The sequence below is a fragment of the Crocodylus siamensis genome, chromosome 15 (assembly GCF_052110815.1).
Source record: "Crocodylus siamensis isolate JL-2025a chromosome 15, ASM5211081v1, whole genome shotgun sequence".
NCBI classification, from domain to species: Eukaryota; Metazoa; Chordata; order Crocodylia; family Crocodylidae; genus Crocodylus; species Crocodylus siamensis.
Window position 1 is genome coordinate 34,087,231 of NC_143409.1, and position 19,490 is coordinate 34,106,720.

Consider the following 19,490-nt stretch of genomic DNA (forward strand, 5'->3'; position numbering starts at 1 on the left):
GCCAAACTATGTGGGCAAAACGGAGACACTGGTTTTCTTGAGAACTTGCAGGAATAGAACTTCATTTCTTCTGCTATGTACCAGTCACTTACACAGTCTAGTTATTTGGGGATAGCATTAGTGGTGAGAATTTTCTCTTGCCCATGCCAACAATCATTTAGATACAAGTAAAAGACCTTAGCATCCAACTCCTAGGCACATGCTTAATTCAAATACCTGTGTAATTTCACTATAATAATTGAGATGACTCAAGTGTATAAAATTAAGCATGGTGTTTATAGGATCAGAATCTTTCAAACAATCTTGAAACTGTTTCTAACAAACATGATGAAGTGTAGTTGAAGTACTATAACTATAAACAAATTGCTTTTACAATAGCATAACAAGGCGGACTGGGACAAGCAGCCCCTGGTACTGTCTTACAGGGAAGGCAGAAAAAATAACAGTTGCCACCACATGGCCACACTGGCAGTGAGAAGTCACCACTGCCCCATGCATTGCCAGGGCTCCAAGCACCCAGCTGCCCTGTTACAGCTCTGTGCCATTATTCAGTCTAATCGTGTCTTCTCTTCTCCAGCTTCCAAATAGTAACATTTCAAACCATGATCTGAATTGCATCAGGTTTCATTGTAGGCCCATATTTATTACTGAATTATAAACTCCTGAAAATAAGAATTTAAAGTTGAAATGCTGAAAACCATTTTTATTCAGTTGTTAGACTGAGTCTTCTAGAACTATAAAGTCTACAGTAAATCTGTATATAGAATTAATGCTGTGGTTGTGGGTGAGATATATAAGCAAAAACTGTAATGATTTACAGTTTGAAGTCACAGTTGATATGAAAATAAACATTGAATCAGTTCCTTCCTATAAGTCTCAGTTCCATTAGAATAACTACAGTAGGTGACATTTTTCACATTTTAATTGGTGTTTTGCTGATTTTATCAGAATTTCTGCTGATCAAAGCAAATTGGCTATTTATTTATTTTGCAATGAAGCTAACTGTTCAGTGCAAGTTTAATGTACTGTAATGAATTTTAAATATCCTCCTAGTCAGATTACAAAGTGTGTGAATCAAGACTCTCTTTCTTGTAACAGTTTAAATAATTAACTACTGGAGGGGGTAAGGTAACATATAATATAATATCATTTTCTTTGAAAGGCTTAAATGCATATTTTGTACTAATACTTACAAATTAGTAATGGAAATAATTCTGTCTCATGCACCCTACACACAGGCACACAGCTTACTTAACCCAATCCTAACTGTATTGTTTTGGACTGATAGTAAAGACCTTAATTATTAGCAGGTTTTTTCTGTAGCTTGCAGAACAATAAGTTTTTATGTTATTTACACTTCAGTGGCTTTGGTTTAATTGGCTTCTTTTACATTACTTATCTATATATATAAATCATACAGGCTTTTTAAATATTAATGATGCATTTTATGCCATAATATTGTTTCCTACCAATGATGGCACACCATAAATCCACATCACCAGTGTAGAAAGAACAAGGAAAGTTTACAGAATTTGTTAAAAGACTAATTGAAATAATTGGTTAACAATGTGATATGTTTCTGTGGTTAGACCCTGATTCAGGAAAGAATTTAAGCATGTCAAAGTGGTGCATCTTAATAGTAATTTTCTCTTATATCAGGCATTTAATCTCTGAGGGCTAACAGACTATAAAGACTTTGGTTAATAGTTTATTTTCAAAGGACACCTGTAACTGGGCTCCAAAAGTGTTCATGTATTTGACCAGTTATAACAATGTGTATATGCTTTTTTATATTTTAAGATGAACTATAGTTTGTTTTGAAGTACCTGGGACTCCATGTGAAAATGTGTGATTGATGCCTGGAATTCAGCATCCTGGAGTTTCTAGTAATAGTGATGATATTATGTAATGCAAATAGATTTCATAGATTTCATAGATTTCATAGACATTAGGGCTGGAAGGGACCTTGGGAGATCATCGAGTCCAACCCCCTGCCCAAAGGGCAGGAAGTCAGCTGGGGTCATAGGATCCCAGCTGGGGTCATAGGATGTATAAGACAGTTCTGTTTGTCTTACTTCTGGACTCAGAAAAAACCTGGTGAAAATCACAGTAAACACAATGAGTCTGACGTCTGAATTGAGCCAGTGGATAGTTTTGTGCACAAAAACGTAAGTCAGTTTTGGAGAAAAATGGAATGTTTGTATTTTTCTTAATACACCTTTGCTATGGAACATTAGAAACATCACAATAAAGCTTTATATTTGAATAGTATTTACATTTTATTTGTGCACAAGAAACAGGGACAGTCTGTAAAAACAGTCATGTATGTTGAGAATGGCAAGGAGAAGAAAAATGTGATATATGGAAGACAGAGACTCCATTTTAGCTTCTATTTAAAAGTACTTTATAATATTAAAATAGTTCAAAAAAAAGTAATTTTTAGTTTCTTGTGTGTGGGAGACTGTAAAATGAAAAGCACTGTGCTCAATCTATCACATAGAGAAATAGTAAATAAAATGGGATGCAGTGAAATTAAATAATATAACTACTCCATAACTGTAAAGGGTAAATCCTGCCCCAGATAAAGCAGCCCAGGCCTTATATTGATCCTGCTGAATAATGGGACAGCAGTTTGGGAGCTCAAACAATACACTGTAGATGCTCATAACATAGTGAGTTTTTGTTCACAAAATGTGACATAACTCAAGTAGAGGAAGAGTTACTGTGCAGAAGGAGCCCCTAAAATACCAGTATGAATCTCTCAGTTGCATACCAGAGATGAAGAGTTCAGGTTGTGCTCGGTTATTTCCAGTTGTAAGTAGTAGATAGGAAAATCCTAGAGTCATAATGCAGCTTCAGAGACAAAATCATTGATATAATCTCAGTTGCCCTGAATATCCAGGAAAAGTGCTAGAAACACAAACAAGATCTTACTTGGCCTTTATTGAAAATCACCAAAGCTTTCTACATGGTCAGCTGCTGAGGCATTGGAGTCACAGAAAAAACCTGGCAGCTCTATGAAGGTTTGCATGGCAGTCAAGTTTGACTGGTCTATCTGAATCTTCCTCTCTCACAAATAAAGTAACGCTGGGGTTCATTGTTGAGTCAACTCACTTCATGCTGTTCTGTGGTTGGTAAATGGCCTTGGTATTCTTCAGGCTAGAATTAGCCCACAGCTCGCCACGAGGATAGCAAGGTAGGTCACAAGCAGCTGTCGCCAAAGCGACTGTGTACTAACATCAGCATACAGGAGTTCTCAGATGCTGGCGTGTTGACCTTAGACACCATTTACAGCCTAGGGAGATTGAACACCTTCTAAGCAATGTGGAAACATATTCCACCACCATGGTGGAGGGTACTAGTCACCTTGAATCTACCTTCTTTATAGTGTCTAGCAGCTAGAGAAACTGCCTCAAAGTTTCCCACATACCTTGCTGTAGGTTAACTAGTCTGAAAGCATGGAAAATGCTGAGGTTTTGAAATATACTGATTGCATAAGTATAGCCCCTTAAATGTGAGGGTTCAACTGTGTTGGGCTGGATATATAGTTGAACTGGAGGTTAAACAAGCCAGCTGCTGTCCAATGAGTTTCAGCTTGGCAAAAGGAAGTGTAGCTGCCCTAGGAAAAATTTTAAGAATATGGTTAAGTGGCACCTGGTTTAAAACACCAAACCAAAGCGACTGAATTCTTTGACTGTTAGCAGGCACCAATGGTACACTAAGGTAAAGTCAGGCAGGGAGCATTTCAAGCAGTGATGGTGCACCATGAGCTAGGAAAAGGACATAAAATGAAAGGAATGACAGGAGCAGCAGATTGCCACATGTTCTGTAAACCAATGTGAGTTTTGTGGAAGAAGCTACTTGTTATAATTGTCTCAGTTACCTGTGCACCCTGTACGCCTGACTCCACGCCTTCAATCCCAGTACCACTATCCTTGATTGCAAGGGCTAAATGATAATAGTCCCCCAAATAAGACTTAAAAACCTTATTTCTGAAGGGCCTATACTGTACATTTTAAAAACTATATTCTAATTTATTTGTGATTCTGTTATATATTGTACCTTGCAGTTCATTTAATCCTGTAAAACAGACATAGCTTTGATTTGTGGAGTGAGTTTGGTTTCATACAAAACATTTTCTATACTTATCTTGGTAGTTAAGATGGAATCTGTCTGGTCTGTTGGGGTTTGGTAGCTTTTGGAATTAATGAATATTCATTCCTTTTCCCTGGGTACAAAGTAAAATAACCAGTAATTAGTATAATATTTAATACTCCTATTCAAAATAAATAAATCTTTTGTAAAAAAAAAATCTAATTATTATAATGTAGCAACTTCTGCGTGTGTAACTGAAATTGGATGTGCTGTTTTGAAAATGCTTTTAAGCCCTCATTTACATGTTTCCAGACCAGTTAATTATTCCCCTTGTATGCATAAAACAGAACTCTAGATTGTACTTGCATATATTATTCATTTTGCCATCTATCGCCTAAAATTAGCTGATTCTAATATTTTAATTTTACATTATTATTATACCAGTGATATTTATCTTCTGATATGAAACTTACTCTTGTCTGTGCTTAGTTTTGTGTTCATTTTTAATACAAAATGGGTTATGTTGTCTCATCAGTTGGCTTCAATAGGAGTGGATGCAGCTGTTATAACTCATTGCTGGTATGTTCTTTGTAAGATACTGAATTGGTCTTGTCTTACATTTTCATGAAGGCCTGATTCAGAATCCTAGGAAGTCAATGCAAAGGCTCCCAAAGGCTTTAGATCAGGTTCTTGGATTGTAAAACACTTTTTCAGGTTGGAAATGTGTTTTATTCTATATTTCATAAAATAGTTTATACTTTTTGGTGTCTATATCGAGATTAATCAGTACTATTTCACATCTCTTGATATGCAAGGGGTCCAGCTAATATTATCACTGAATCACATGAGTAATTGGCATATGTATTCTTGTGTAAAAAGGTTTAAAGGGAATTAATCTGAAAATTGTCTTCAGTAGGTCTTTAATTCTGTTAGTGTTCCTAGTGAGGGACTTGTGGCTATGTGCTGGCATAGCTTGGTCTTGCACCACGGACACTAGATTTTCTTTTGTCCTTGATTGTTCCACTGTTGCCTCCTCCCAGAGGTCCTTGTGATACACAAATTAATGCACTTTTGAGCATCAACAGCTTACATGGTGTAGGCCTAATCTCCAGGAAATCATGCAGACTTAGCACATTCCTTCAATGTAAGATAGAAAGATCATTGCTATCCCCTAATACTCCCTTTAAGTCAATGTCCATAAATACTAGTGCTGACAAAGTTGCTGATTCTTCCTATACCATATATTTAATAATAATGATGATGATAATAATAATATAAGAGGACTTAGAGTTTTAAAAGCTAAACTGATGGCTTATTAAGGGAACTAGTTACAGTAGCTCTACACTTCAGCTGACATTCCAGCTGTGCACATGGACTGACTTCCTGGTCCCTTTTCCAAACTCTTCAGACCTCTGCGTCCAAATTGCACACACTTGGCTCGTTCGCTCTGCCTGATGGATTTGATAGGCAAAAGCTAGAACAGAACAGAAAACACTAATCATAGTGTTAGTGTGATCCTGCCCTATGTAACACGCACACTGTTATCTCTGATTTATTTTAGTTTTTCCTTGATTTGTTAGGGCTATTTGTGAATAAAAAATCCCAAATGAAACCTAGTTTGTGCCTTGTTGTGGGTATTTCACAATACCTAACATGCCAGCTGCTTCTTTTCTTTTTGTTTTGGCTTTGGGTTTTTTAGTTGCATGGGGATGAGTGAGGGGGATGAGTGAGTGGCAAGGATCCACTTCCTTCATCTCTCAGTGGAGGCAGTGTAGACTTGGGAACTTCATGAAATGGGATGAAAATGTGTTTTTGCCAGTCAGGAGTTCAAACCTTAGGTTGCTGGGAGGGGAAAAAAATGGTGGTGGAGGGGGATATATCTTTGAGGATTCAGGCAGAACTATTTAATCCACAAGAGTAATACATGCCAGGAATAAGTTGCCAAGTAAAACCAAAGAAGTAATTAGTTTAAATGAGCTTCAGACAGGTAGGCAGTTTATGCAGAAAGAGATGGACAGGGAGGGTTTAAAGGACAATGCAGAGATAATTTTCAAATAAACAGAAAGGGGGAACAGGTTTGTGAAGCCAACTGGTTTTCAACTAGTTCAGATGGAGGCGTGATGGCAATATGTCTAGCAAGATCTAGTTTTTTTAACAGGTTTACAGAGAAGTATACACAAACTTCATTATTATTAACATTGCAAAGTCCAGGATCCAGAAATTAAGTAGTACCAGAAATAACTATCAGTGCAAACTCAGTTTGGTTTCCCCTTTTGCATGTCATATAGTTTTTAATTACTGTGATCATCTACTGTACTACTGCATCACTCAGAGTCCAAGCTGGATGAAGCTTACATGCTGACAAGCTAAACAACATTTTTTCAATTTTATTTATCCATTTATTTTTACTCTGTGTTCATTTTGTGACCTCCAGGCCTTAACTGCCCCCTATAAAAACATTGCTCTGAAGACAGGATGATTCATTTCCTCAGGAGTGAAAGGAAAAGTGGGAGTGGCTCTGGCACTCACAACATCCAAGAATTTAGAAAATATTAAGGAATTTCTCTTTACCACACTCCTTTTAGGAAAGGGGATGGATGGAATCATTCCTGTGTTACAGATAGAGACGAGGCAAAGAGAGATCAAGGTCAAAAGTATAGGCCAAATTTGGATGCCCAGTTAAAGACACCCAGGACCAGTTTTTTCAGAGTACTTAACACTGTACAGCACTTTTCCATGTTCCTAGCCCAGCTCTCATCAACTTCAGCTATGGCTAAAAGTGCTCTGCACTTCTGCTGAGCAGGCCCCCTGGCCTTCAAGCTGGGCACTCAGAAATGAAGAACCCACAATTAGGGAGAATCTTAATTCACCTCATACACCCAAATGACACTTTTCCAGCCAGGTAGCCACCATCTTTGGCACTGAAACACTGTTTGTGATCCTACTCCCTGTACCGTGTGCACTTGTAAGGATCCTTACAGCTTCTGAGCATGTGGTAGTGGCATGATGATCAGGCAGGTTTGCAGCTCCATGTGCATGCATGGTGCGCAAGTGTAAATCACAAAATTCTACCCAGCCAAATCCCATGATGGATGGGGGCGGGGAGGGGGAAGGTATAGCTGAGTGGTTAAGAAATGAAGGGTATATCAAAATGCCTCAAGACATGGGTACCATATTAAGGTTAAACGGGCAGCTTTTAACTTGCACTTTTTCTGACTTGTATTTGACTGTTGCATTAAAAAGTTCTTTTAGCATATTTTTGTGCCTAATTTCCAAGGCCATTAATGTGTTAATGGGTAGTCAGTACTGTATCCATTCAGACCTCCTCCACTAGACCTAATAGAACAGGGTTAAAAGCTCACCTGGCTCTCAGGGCTGGTCTGCTGGCTGGATTTGACTCCAGGATCCCCTTCTCTCTCATCCCCTGCCTCCTTTCCTTCTCCCTTACTCCAGCAAACTAGATCAGGCACTTGCTCCAGCCCGTTTGAGACCCATGCTGTGTCTGGCATGGATCCTGGAGTGGCCAAAATGGGCGCAGCATTATCTAGAGTGGCCTTGATGTGCTGAAGAAGATATTCACTTAGGCCGGATTGCCCTACATGCAGCACCCGCTCTGGGAACTGCACCACACACGGTGCCCTCTCCACCTGCACTTGCAGGTGCCATGTGCAATGTGGGTCCTGATCAGCTGAAGCAGGTAATGGAAGCAGTGCAGACCCAGAGAGAGTCCCTGGGTCAGCTACTGCATGAGGTACATATCTTGAGTGCTTCCTACAGGGCTGGTCTAGCGTGTGTTGTGCCCCATGTGGGTCTGCACACAGACTATATATTGGACACCCCTGTAATAGAGTAGTAAGAGCAAGAGCAGGTTTACATTGGTACATAATGTGTGTGTCTACACGAGATGCTTTATTCAATATTAGAGCAAATTACTGCACAGTAAAAGTCACTGTCCACACTCCAAAAGCATACTGTGCAGTAATTTACTCTAATCAAGAGTAAATTTGCTACCTGTAAATTTAAGTAACAAATTTACTTGCCATTACTTAATGTGCTTGTACAGCATGTGTAGACAGCTGGCCAAGAGCAAATGTGCTCCCAGTCATTCGGGCAGCAGGGGGCCGAAGATTGGTCCCTGCCCCTTGAGCAGACTGTGGCTAGGGCAGGCTCTGGCACTGGAGCCTGGGTGGGGACAATGTCCCCCTGCCCTGGCAGCAGGGAGCTCCTGGCCCCCACTGCAATTGTGGAGTGGGGGCTGGGAGATTAGATTAGAGCAGGCAGCCTCAGCAGCAGGCAGCTCCCAGAGCCAAGGAGCAAAGTGGCATACTAAGGACATGTCATTTGTGACTTTCTCTGCCTCTAGTTCATCCAGTCTTATTTTCAGCTTTGTTTCAGCACAAGCAATTCTGTCCACCCTGTATTATCCATTCACATATATCCAACTGCTCCATCAAGCCTCCTTGAAATCTGATCAGCTGTTCAACCCTTCCTCCTCAGCTTCCATCGATACCACATGCTTTTCTATGCTTTATTCTGAATTTACACTAACTCTTATGATCTTTAAACATACTGGTCTCCACCTATTCTTCTGCCCACAGCTCCCTCCTTGCTTTGGCTATGACCACTTTACCTATGTTATCTCCATGTAATTAATGTCCCGGAACCTTTCTATTTAATCCCATTGGTACTTTCTTGTTTCTTCATCAGCTTCTCTCTTTCTCTCTGCCTTTATTTGTTTTCTAGCTCTTTGGAGAATTTTTCTTTGATCCCATCTTCCTCTTGACCAATGCCATAGGTTAGTGTTTCACCTATTGGACAGTCTTCCTTTTATGAGTATAAATGCATTGAGTGGAAGTATGTTCTCCTCTTTTTATAATTATTTGGCAGATGTTTAAAGCTACAAAATGAAGTTAAATATATTTTATGACTTTGAAAATCTCCTAATTATCCAGCATTTTTCTATATAAATAAATAATACATAATGCTCCAGATTCTTTTGATTATCTTAAATATGGGACTGGAACTGAATTATGTTATATCTGTCTGTAAATTGTTCTGAGTGTGTTATAGATTTCTTTCTTTACATATTTGATGGATATTTTATGTAAGCATACTTCAGTCTATGAGTCATTTGAAAAATATTGTAATGACTGTAGCTATTAATGTCTTATAGCATAAAAACTGAATCCCTGATCCCATTTCATAGACTCACAACCAGTTCCATCCAGGTGCATAGTTCTGTGAAGATGTGGTATGATTTACTAGTTGAAATTAATAATGGATTCAGGAATTAGTTTTAAAGAAAATAAAAAACATTTTACATTTTAAAGAAAACATTCTACATCTTAAATAAAATAAGAAACAAATGAAGCTGAATTTGGCATATTAATTTTGCTAGGAAAAAAGGGTTCTGAGTCATGAAACCCTTGTATGGAGCTGGCTGTATATAAACTGGATCATAATTAACACTGGTCAGATAGCAGAATCGCTATTCTGTAGAAAAATCTGACATTTCAAAATTTCTTTTTATTCTAAATCAGAGCAAAATCTGAGACTTCAAAATCTCGTCCAAAATGAAAATTCTGAAATTTTTCCATTGTGAATTTTGTTTTGATTCAGTAGCATGAAATCATTTTGATTATACAGATTGAATTGCCTTGTTTTGACATTTTAAAATATTGTAAAAAATATTGTCTTGCTTATAATAAATAGAATTAATTATATGAAATTGATATGAAAGAAAATATTACAGAAAGGTAAATAAGAAGCCTTTTTATTTTGTTGCAGTAAGAGAGCTTGTACCAATCATTTTGACTCTATTCCATCAAATTAATTTTTTTAATTAACACATTTACCTAAAAATATTGTATTTTGATGATACTGTGTTTTCCAATGGGAAACTGTTCTATTGGAAAACTTTCTACTAGTTCTTTTTACTTAAGACAATAAGATACTGATCTTAATGTATCTAATTTGCACTGTTCAGCTTGAAGGGAGAGCAAGATTTAAATCGTGTTTTTATCTGTATGGAATTTGAGTAAGTAAAAACCAAAAAATCTCTAACAGAAAATTTAAGGCATCTTTGTTTCAGGCACATTATTCTTGGCAGCAGATGAACAGCTATAATGTTAGAGCCTCTTGAAGTTCAGACTGGGCAATGGCAGGTAGTAGGAAAGGCTTCACCAAGTGATCATTCATGGATGTTTCATTTTAATTTTGTAAATAATAGTGAACAACTGATGATTAAAATGAGTTAATGTTTTAGATACTAAAACCATTGTAATGAATGACATCCCACTCTAGCCCACAACTCTTAGACAGAGTTAAAAAATAAAAGTAAGAGGATGGTTTATGAGTTCAGGAGGTCTCTGGTACCCCAAATGCTGGGAGCCTTTGATTTGTGTCATTCTTTGCCTCCACTCCAGCTTCCAGGAGAAAAATACTTGTGAGAAGAAGAGTGGAGAGTTCACAAGCACAAATTTGCAGTTTGACTCTTGCTGTTCCTTGGGATTTCTCTATGGGTGTGAACTACTGGGCCTATTCACAATGCAGATGGAAGGGACCTTTCTTACCACTGCTTCTCACCTGTATATTTTTTTTGTCAGTGCTCTGCTTACTTGATTTCTAAATGATTCCAGTGTTGGGAGGTTTAGAGTATCTATTGCTCTGCATATTAGTATCATGTTTAGCGGCAGTCTGACTTTTTGATCATGATGAGCACCTGCAACTCCCAAAGAATCTCCAGTGGATCCAGAGTAGCCCAGTATCCCTGAAAACCAGACCTAATGTCTTGTAAGGCAGAATGTTTAAATATTGAAATACATTTGCTTTTGGGGTGCAGAAACAAACAGGAAAGCCAGGAATGCTTTAAAATAAATGACCAGTTTTTTTCTGACTCCTGCTTTTATGCACCCAAACCTTTCACTCCAGGGATTGCTACTAGTACTACCTAAGTTTGTTACCTGAAAATAATTCAGATGTTTGACCAACAGAGAACAAAAGCTTAGGGAATCATTTTGCTTCTGGGCTTAATCTCAAGTCGTCTCTCTTCTCATACAACCCTGGTAAAGTGGCTGAGGTATACTATTATTGATCTGCAGATATACCACTGGGCTAGTCATTTGTCACATAAAATGTGTCAAAATTTGCACATCAATTGCACCAGTCACTTCAAAAATCACATTTCTCTGGGAAAATCAAACAGAAAATCACATGCCATTTAAACAACTCAGCAATAATTCCGTTGCTGCAGGCATCTGAGTAGTTATATATCTGTTGGCATTTACATTCTGAACCTAACTTTTGAGATGTTTAAAACAGCCATGTTAATTCACAATGGGTTGAAACCACTATAACAAAGATAAGAAGTAGAACGCTGGCACCACTTGCTTTCTACCACTAAGGGTTTGTTGCCTTCCTGAATTCCGATTGTTAGCAATTTTTTGCATGTAGAACAGTATCATTTATTGTTATCTGCATATATCTAATTTTTTTAGGACTGTGGCTTTGAATAAATTTATAGTAACACTTGAGTGGCCAGTTCTGGATGTTATTTTGGGCTGTAGTTTGGAGACATAGCATTCATAAGTAGCGTAAATTGTTTCTGTTCAATCTGTTTCCTATGTTGTCATTTTCCAACTCCATTACTTTATGTCTGTACTAGCCTACTTACTGTAAAATATTCCTCTTCTTTACTGTGGTACTCTCTGTTACAAAACTTTCTTTTACAAAAACATATAACTTTGTAATACATTTTTCCGCCTGAAGATTGGCATGCACAATCTCATCTCAGTGGAGAATTCATACTTTAATTTCATAACCTGTACATAAAACTATGTTTTAAAATATGAACCAACCTACAAATAGTTTATCTTCTTAGATCAGCATTTCACTCACTTTTATATAAAAGAACACCTCAGGTTTTTAAACTCTAAGTTTTACAATAACTTAACACTTCCTCCGATGTAGTTTTTTTGGATACTATATTACTTGGATAATTGATCATTGAAATATCATCTTGATAATTGAAATATCAGTATACCTTATATGTATGTATACCATGCAACTCAAAATGCTAGATTACTAGATATTGCATCTGGGAGTTCATATTGGCTAGAACCAATGGGGGTATCACTATTAGCAATACAGCTTGCACTGGAAAGCTTATTTTGCTTGTATTCATGTCAAATAAAAACAACCTTAATATGAGAGAAAATTTTCTTTCAAATGTAATAGTCACTCAACTCATGACTCAGTAAAAAACTACTGAGAATGAGTAGGGGGTATGTTTATTTGTAGTCTGTTCAGGCATATAAGTGATGGGTGCTAAAACATATACACTGAATTCCAGGAAATACTCCATACTATATAATACATAGTGATGGTGCCATGCTAACTCAGACATAGCCTGTCAGTGTGCTACTTGATTTTGCTCTTCCCTAATCTTTTTTTGTTATTGACTCTGTTATGTTACTCCCCTAAACTGTGAACTTGGTGTTCTTCAAAAGAAGGCTCATCACTGTAGGGAAGACTTGATGTGATTCTGCCTATTTAGGTTCTGCTTTTTCTGTTTTGCCTCTGCTTCTGACATAGTCACTCACAGAGTAAGGTCACATGTTGAGATCTTAAAATGCACTGCTGATGTGCTTCAACTCCTGCTGGGGGAGTTAAAGATTGAATGGGAGGCCCAAATGTTCAGAATTTGAATGCATGGATATAATAGCATGAGTAAATTACCTGCATGCAATAGTGGTGATTTCACATTAAATTGTGCATGAACTATTGTGAAAATGGGGGTCTGTATCAAGCAATTCAGATGGTAAATCCTCTAATGCATTCAGCTTAATATATTGAGCCATTCTAATATTAAAAAAAAAATCACTTTCCTTAAGTGAAAATATCTAATTGCTTATGCTCCTGTGTAATCCTCATCTTTCAGAATTTAGAGCTATAGCAAATGTGTCTATAGGGACAAGGAATCCCCCAAAAGCCTTTGCTTTCAAGGGGCCATGAACAGTACTCTGAAATGACCTGAGAATATTAATTGGTGAGACTGTTACTTGTATCCTGCTTGCTCTGCACGTGGCATGAAAACTGGACCTGGTGCTGCACACAGAGCAGGAGGTCTGGGGTACCGTCTGCATATAACACTCTTGATGGACTGGCCCTGCGTGCTAGATTCGGTGCTAGTTCTGATTGGGTCCCAGGCTGTCTGTGCATGCCAGAGCCAGCGTGCAAGGCTGGTCCAGCAGGGTGCCGCATGAAGCCCGGGCCCTGGACCTCGGACTGTGGACCCTTGGCCCCCAGTGCTGTGTGCAGCACTGGATTCCACCTGTGTTGCATACAGAGCAAGCCCCCGAACACGGCTGGCACATGCTGCACATGGCAAGCAGACTGGACTGGCTGCATATGCTGAATGTGGCATCCTGCCAGCCCAGCCCTGTGCACTGGCTCCAGCACAGTTGATCTGTATTGGTCCCAGAGCCAGCATGCAGAAGAGACTGGCATAAGCACCACATGCAGCCCAAGTCCCATGCCAGCTCCCTATGCTGTGTATAGTGTGAGCAGTGCTGGGTCCAGCCCATGAGCTACATACAGCAGAGCCATGGCCAATGCATACCCCATATGGCACATGGGGGTCAGTCCAAGATCCACAAGTCAGATCAAATGGCTCCTTAGGCTGTATCCGGCCTGCAGGTAGTATGTTTGACACCCCTGCTTTAGAATATTTCACCACAGAGGTTCCCTTCACACTTGCATAACTTTATCCTGTATTTCCTGTTTGCATTGTTGCATAATACAAATATTCTGCATTATATTTTCAAGAGACACCCTACCCTCCCAAGGTGCACATGCCATGCTGTTTATGGTGCCAGAAAATCCCAGGTTTGCTTTGCCCACAAGGAAAACCCTAAATTGCGGACAAAATTGAAAGAATGTGAGCAACTTTTCACTAAAGGCATGGGGGTAAGAACTCCGTTGGCATTATCTCCACTTCCTCATTAAAGTTCTGACAGCAAAGAATTTAAGCACAGTATTGTCTAATTAATTAGCTTTAGAATTGTATTGAACAGTTAATTTCCCTGACTGAAATGGCTTCCATTAAACACATTCTGCCTGTAATACTTACAGTCCTTTGTCCATTGGGTAATCTCAAAATCTCATAAAGATGTCCCTCTGTACTTGCTGTAGACTTCCATACTCAGCATAGTTGGCTCAAAGATCTGGCTCTCAACTTGAGAATGATCACAAGTTTCCAGGTCCCATGCTGGTGAAGGATGAGTTTGTTATGGAAATTATGCAATTAGGGTAGTTATTGGGGAGGGAGATGATTGCTACTTTGTTCACAGAGTGCCCCAAGTTGGCTGATTAAACTACAAATGAAATGCTACATTGACATGCACATACTGCATGACACATTGCAAGAACCACAAAAGTAAGTAACTATGGTTTAGTTGTGTTCTATTACCATCTTCGTTATGAGAATGAGTTCCAGTTGTGTAATTCTGTGTTTTGTTATAATTTGTATTGTGAAACTGAATTATCAGACACCAATCTGCTTGTAATAGCTGGATCTTCTCAGTGCTCTTTGGGGTGTTTTGGTTCCTTGGCTGACCTCATTTTTATGTTAGTGGGGTTATTAATATGAGTAGCCAGCGAAATATGTAGTAAATATAGGCAGTATTTTCAGAAGAAGGTATTAAACTCCTGATAGAGATTGCATTTTTTATAATAATCACAAAACTTCTATATAGACCCATAAACTAACATGTTTTACAAACTCAGGTTTTGTTCCTGTAAGCATGCATGCATGTTTGTGTAACTTCCCCATCAAAATTAAGGAGACGAGTCATGTCAGTAAAGCTGTATATATGCTTGCCAGAGATAGCACCCATTCTCTATACCAAAATGTTCCAGTCTAAGTTTTTGTTTGATGCCCCTCGAGTAAGGCTGTGGCTAGTGTAATGTATATACAAGTCCACTAGAAAGATCAGCTGAGTTAATGGTGCAAATCTCACATTGATCATAACCCAGTTGTAAAGCACTCAAGTAAAATTTCCAGTGATATCAAAGTGAAATTTGCCTACATAAGTATAAATGTAGATGCCCCATCCCTTTAATACCCACTGAAGTCAATGGGAAATTAAGATAGTCTGCATTTTGCAGAATCAGGGTCAGTTTAAGGAATACTGGACTGGGTCCATAGAACGCTTCTTGCCAGTGATGGTCAGAAGCAATATTGACAAGAGGTCTTTATCCTTCAGTGGCTTGAGAATGGGACATGGTTGCATGCGACCACTACCTATCTGTCTGTGTTAAAGCTGCAGTATTCATGATAACTTTTCATGTTTCAGGATCAAATCAATAGATTTGATGTTCTTAAGGAGGAATGTTGTCCCAGATTTCCCAGTCTGTTTGGTAAGATAAATATAAGACTCTCTCCTTGTTAGGTATGGTATAGCATACCTTGTTGGCAGCAAAATTCTTTAGCCTCTTCTAGCTTCAGGGAAAGCACAAATGTTTTTTATAAAATGTTTTGGCCTAGTTTACATGAATCATCTGCTAGCAACTGAGAAAATATGTTATTTTAAATGAGTGCACACTGTTCTCTAACATGGAATAGAACAATTGAATGTACAAATACAGACCAGGGAATGACTGACTAGGCATCAGTACTGCAGATAAAGACCTGGAGGTTACAGTAGACCATAAATTGAATAGCAGCCAATAGTGTGCTCTTGTTGAAAAAAAGCCAACACTTACTAGGTTGTATTAATAGGAGTTTCACTTGCAAATCTGCTCTATTCAGCACTAATGAGGCCTCCCCTGGAGTACTAGGCCTAGGTTTGGGTCCCACACTTCAAGAAGGATCTGGACAGTTTGGAAAGAATCCAGTGAAGAGAAACAAAAATTTGGGGGGACCTGGGAGGCAAGATTTATGAGGAAAGGCTGAAAGAACGAGGGTTATTTAGCCTAGAGAAGAGAAGACTGAGAGGGGATTTGATAACAGTCTTCAAATACCTGAAGAGAGATTACAGAGAGGGTGAAGATGAGCTTTCCCTGTGCCTGTAGGGGACAGGACCAAGAGCAGTGGCCTCGAGCTTCAGCAGGGGACATTTAGGTTGGAGATTAGAAGGATCTTTCTGACTGTAAGAGCGGTCAGGCCTTGGCACAGGCTACCTGGAGAAGTTGTGGAATCTCCATCCTTGGAAGTTTTTAAGAGCAGGTTAGACAGACGCTTGGCTGGGATGATTTAGTCAGGAGTATTTCTGCATTGAGAAGGAGACGGTACTGAACTGGATGAACCTTCTGTGGTCCTTTCCAGCCCTACTTTCCTATGATTTCTATGGCTCACAGATCGATGTAGGCTTGGATCAAAATGTGAATCCTATCCCTCCCTAATGCTGGAATGAACATGGGACATAGGCTACAGAGAGGCATTCATTTCTGCTGGTAAGAATTTCTATGAAATGCCTCTGGGCAGCAGTTTTTCCTCATGTGGCACTTGAAGAGTATCTCAGTATTTGCAGCTCCTGAGAGCAGAGGGACCGAGGAGGCAAAGCCCCCATGCCCCTTCCTCAAACCAGGACTGTCCAGTTTAAAGATGAGGCAGGGAGCAGTAGCTGTTGGGAGGAGAATGGACCATTGGGGCAAAGCCTCCAGCCCCTGAGACTGGGCAGTCCTCAGTTTGGGGAAGAGGCAGGGATCAGCTGCTGCTGCTATTTTGCCCTCCTCTCCCAGACCAGACCAGCAGAGAGACATACAAGCATTAATTCTTGTGAAAGAAACTCTCTTGCAGGGGAGATCTTCCTGGTTGAGAATGTGTTTTCCCCAGGAGAAATTGAATGAATACATGTATGTTTGTCATTTCTATGGGACAATAGCAATTCTCCAGTAGAAACGTAACACAATGTGGCCATTCTTTTTAGCACAATCAGAGCTGTTCAAAAGTCAGGAGTTCGGGTTATGTCTTGTAACAAATGGAATCTGAATTAAATCAGCTTTTCTGATTGGTTTTCCTTTAACATTAGTGATTGACATGTGCACATATATATATAAGCTTTCAAACTTTGTCTTTTTTTAAAAAAGAGAAGTATTTAATATGATCTCCTTTCAAAGAGCTCATATCCTGGTAGTCTACTACCACTTTAGAAATAGAGCATGTTGACTATTATAATTTTATCAACACAGGCACAGATTGCTTAAGTGTATTTGAAAACCATGTTGTTTCATTGAAATTCTTTTTCCAAGCCTGCTAGGAAATAGTGTATATATTTATGAGAGAGACGGTTAAAATCATACAAAGGGAATTTTCAGGAAAATAGCTCCATAAATCTTGGGAAGATGCAAAACTAACAGACATATGAAGGATTTGTATTTAGAAAAGAATCTCCCAGAGGGTTGCTCTCAGCAAAAAATGAAAAGGTCTTCTTAGCATTCAGTTGAACTATTAGAGCATTTTTTGCTGATGCAAGCAGTAATACAGGTACGGCCACTGTCACAGTCCCAGATCTCAGTGCTGCAAATTAGCAAGGTTTTAACTTGGCTCCAAATATCACGCTAGCTCCTTTTCATTATGAAGAAGGTGGGGGTAGGGGGGTGGGACCCAGCACCTATTGGCAAAGCACATTATAATTGTTTAAGCAGGCCCCACAAGTCATGCATTTCAATTATTTGTTCAAAGCCGCCTGCAATTAAGAGTTGCAAACAAGGCTTTTGAATGCAAAGTCAGACAATTAAAATGTTTCATGAGTGCATTAGAGAGAGAAGTTCTGAATTAGCACTTTGAATACACAAGACCTCCTTTTTTCTAATCTCCATTCCCTTTCACTCTTTGAAAGAGAGAGGAGATATATATTTTTTTCTCTCTCTTTTTTTCAAAGCCTGACTGATCCCAGGGAAGATTGAATCATCCTAATCTTCTGCTTGTACATTTGAATGTCTTTTGCTCCTTGAGAGATCATCCTTGTTGCCTCATAATGGCCCAGGTGCAAAAAAACTTTGCCCATGTCTGGCTTGTTCTCGAAGGGGGGTCGTAAATCACTTAAAGCATTTCTCCTCCCTCTCCCCCCCTTCATCCTCATCTTCTTCTTCCTTCCCCTTTGAAGAGGCAAGACTATTTTAGCTTGTGATTTGTGGCACTCAGGCACTAAGAGTGCAGCCCCTGTGCTCAGTAACCTAACAGACAAGATGTGGAAAGCAGTGATGCATTGGCTTGTTAATGGGGGTTCTGTGGATGTTGGTATTATAACTGTTGGTGGTGATCAGATCACAGCTGCTCCCAGGGGAAAGGCCTAACTTCTTTCTCTTAAACCATGAAAAACGGACTTAACTTCCCCATTTCTTTTTGGAAGAACAGCGCTACTCAGTTCTTTTTTTTTTTTTTTCTCTCTCACTAATGCCCTTTGAATGCTGGCTTTTGCCATTTAGAACTTACACTTTGTGAATTTGCAAGCCTTTATATGTTTCATTTTTTGTGCTATGCATTATAGTTGGACACAAGTCCATTTCCTGGAAATATTTAGTAGGCCTTTGCACCTTAGACCTCTGGCAGTTTTTAGAGTAAGCTAGTCAATTTTAAAGGGATTTTTTTTTCAAATCCCAAGTCATCTCTTCTATCACATAGTATTAATGAATTTTGTTTTGCACAGACCAGCATGAATAACTGTATCATTAAGTTAAAACATTTAAGTTTGTTTAGAGTGTAAAGCATGCCAAGAAAAGGAAACCTACTGTTAGTGTGTGAATAGGCTGTCACTCCTAGCATTGCTGAAAGAAAAGATACAGCAGCTTGTGTTGAAGCTGAATTTTTCTGAGATTTTTCTGATTTATGTAGTTAGTCCTTAATTCCTATATATGTAACCCTTTCAGAATTATTGTCAAATAAATGCTGTTTTTATTAGAAAGTAACAAATGTTTTAGGGGCAATTGATCTTCTTGATTGAGATAAATTTGGATTTCTTTTTTTAATGTGTAGCATATATAAGCAAGAACACAGTGACTTTTCTATTTTTATGTGAATATTTACAGAAATTTCTGAAGGGCTTTGTGTGGTGCAAGTAAATACAACTGTAGGATTGTATAGCCACATTGAGTCTCATTCACTTGAACCAGCTTCTGCTGGATCCAGGGATCTGCCCATGTATATGAGCTTGCAGGACTAAGGCCATAGGCCCAACTGTGCAAACATTTACAAATATAAGTGGAATAGCCTTTCATTAAGTACACTGGAGGTCAAAACCCAGCTACTTTGAGGACAGAACCCAACCAGTTCTTAAAGGGATTATATGATGTGGTGCCTGCAATAGCAAGAACTGTTCAGACTGAGCCAAGGGTCTCCTTCTAGTCCTGGGTTCTTAGTATATAGTTTGACTCCTGGGGGCGTTTTTATGTTT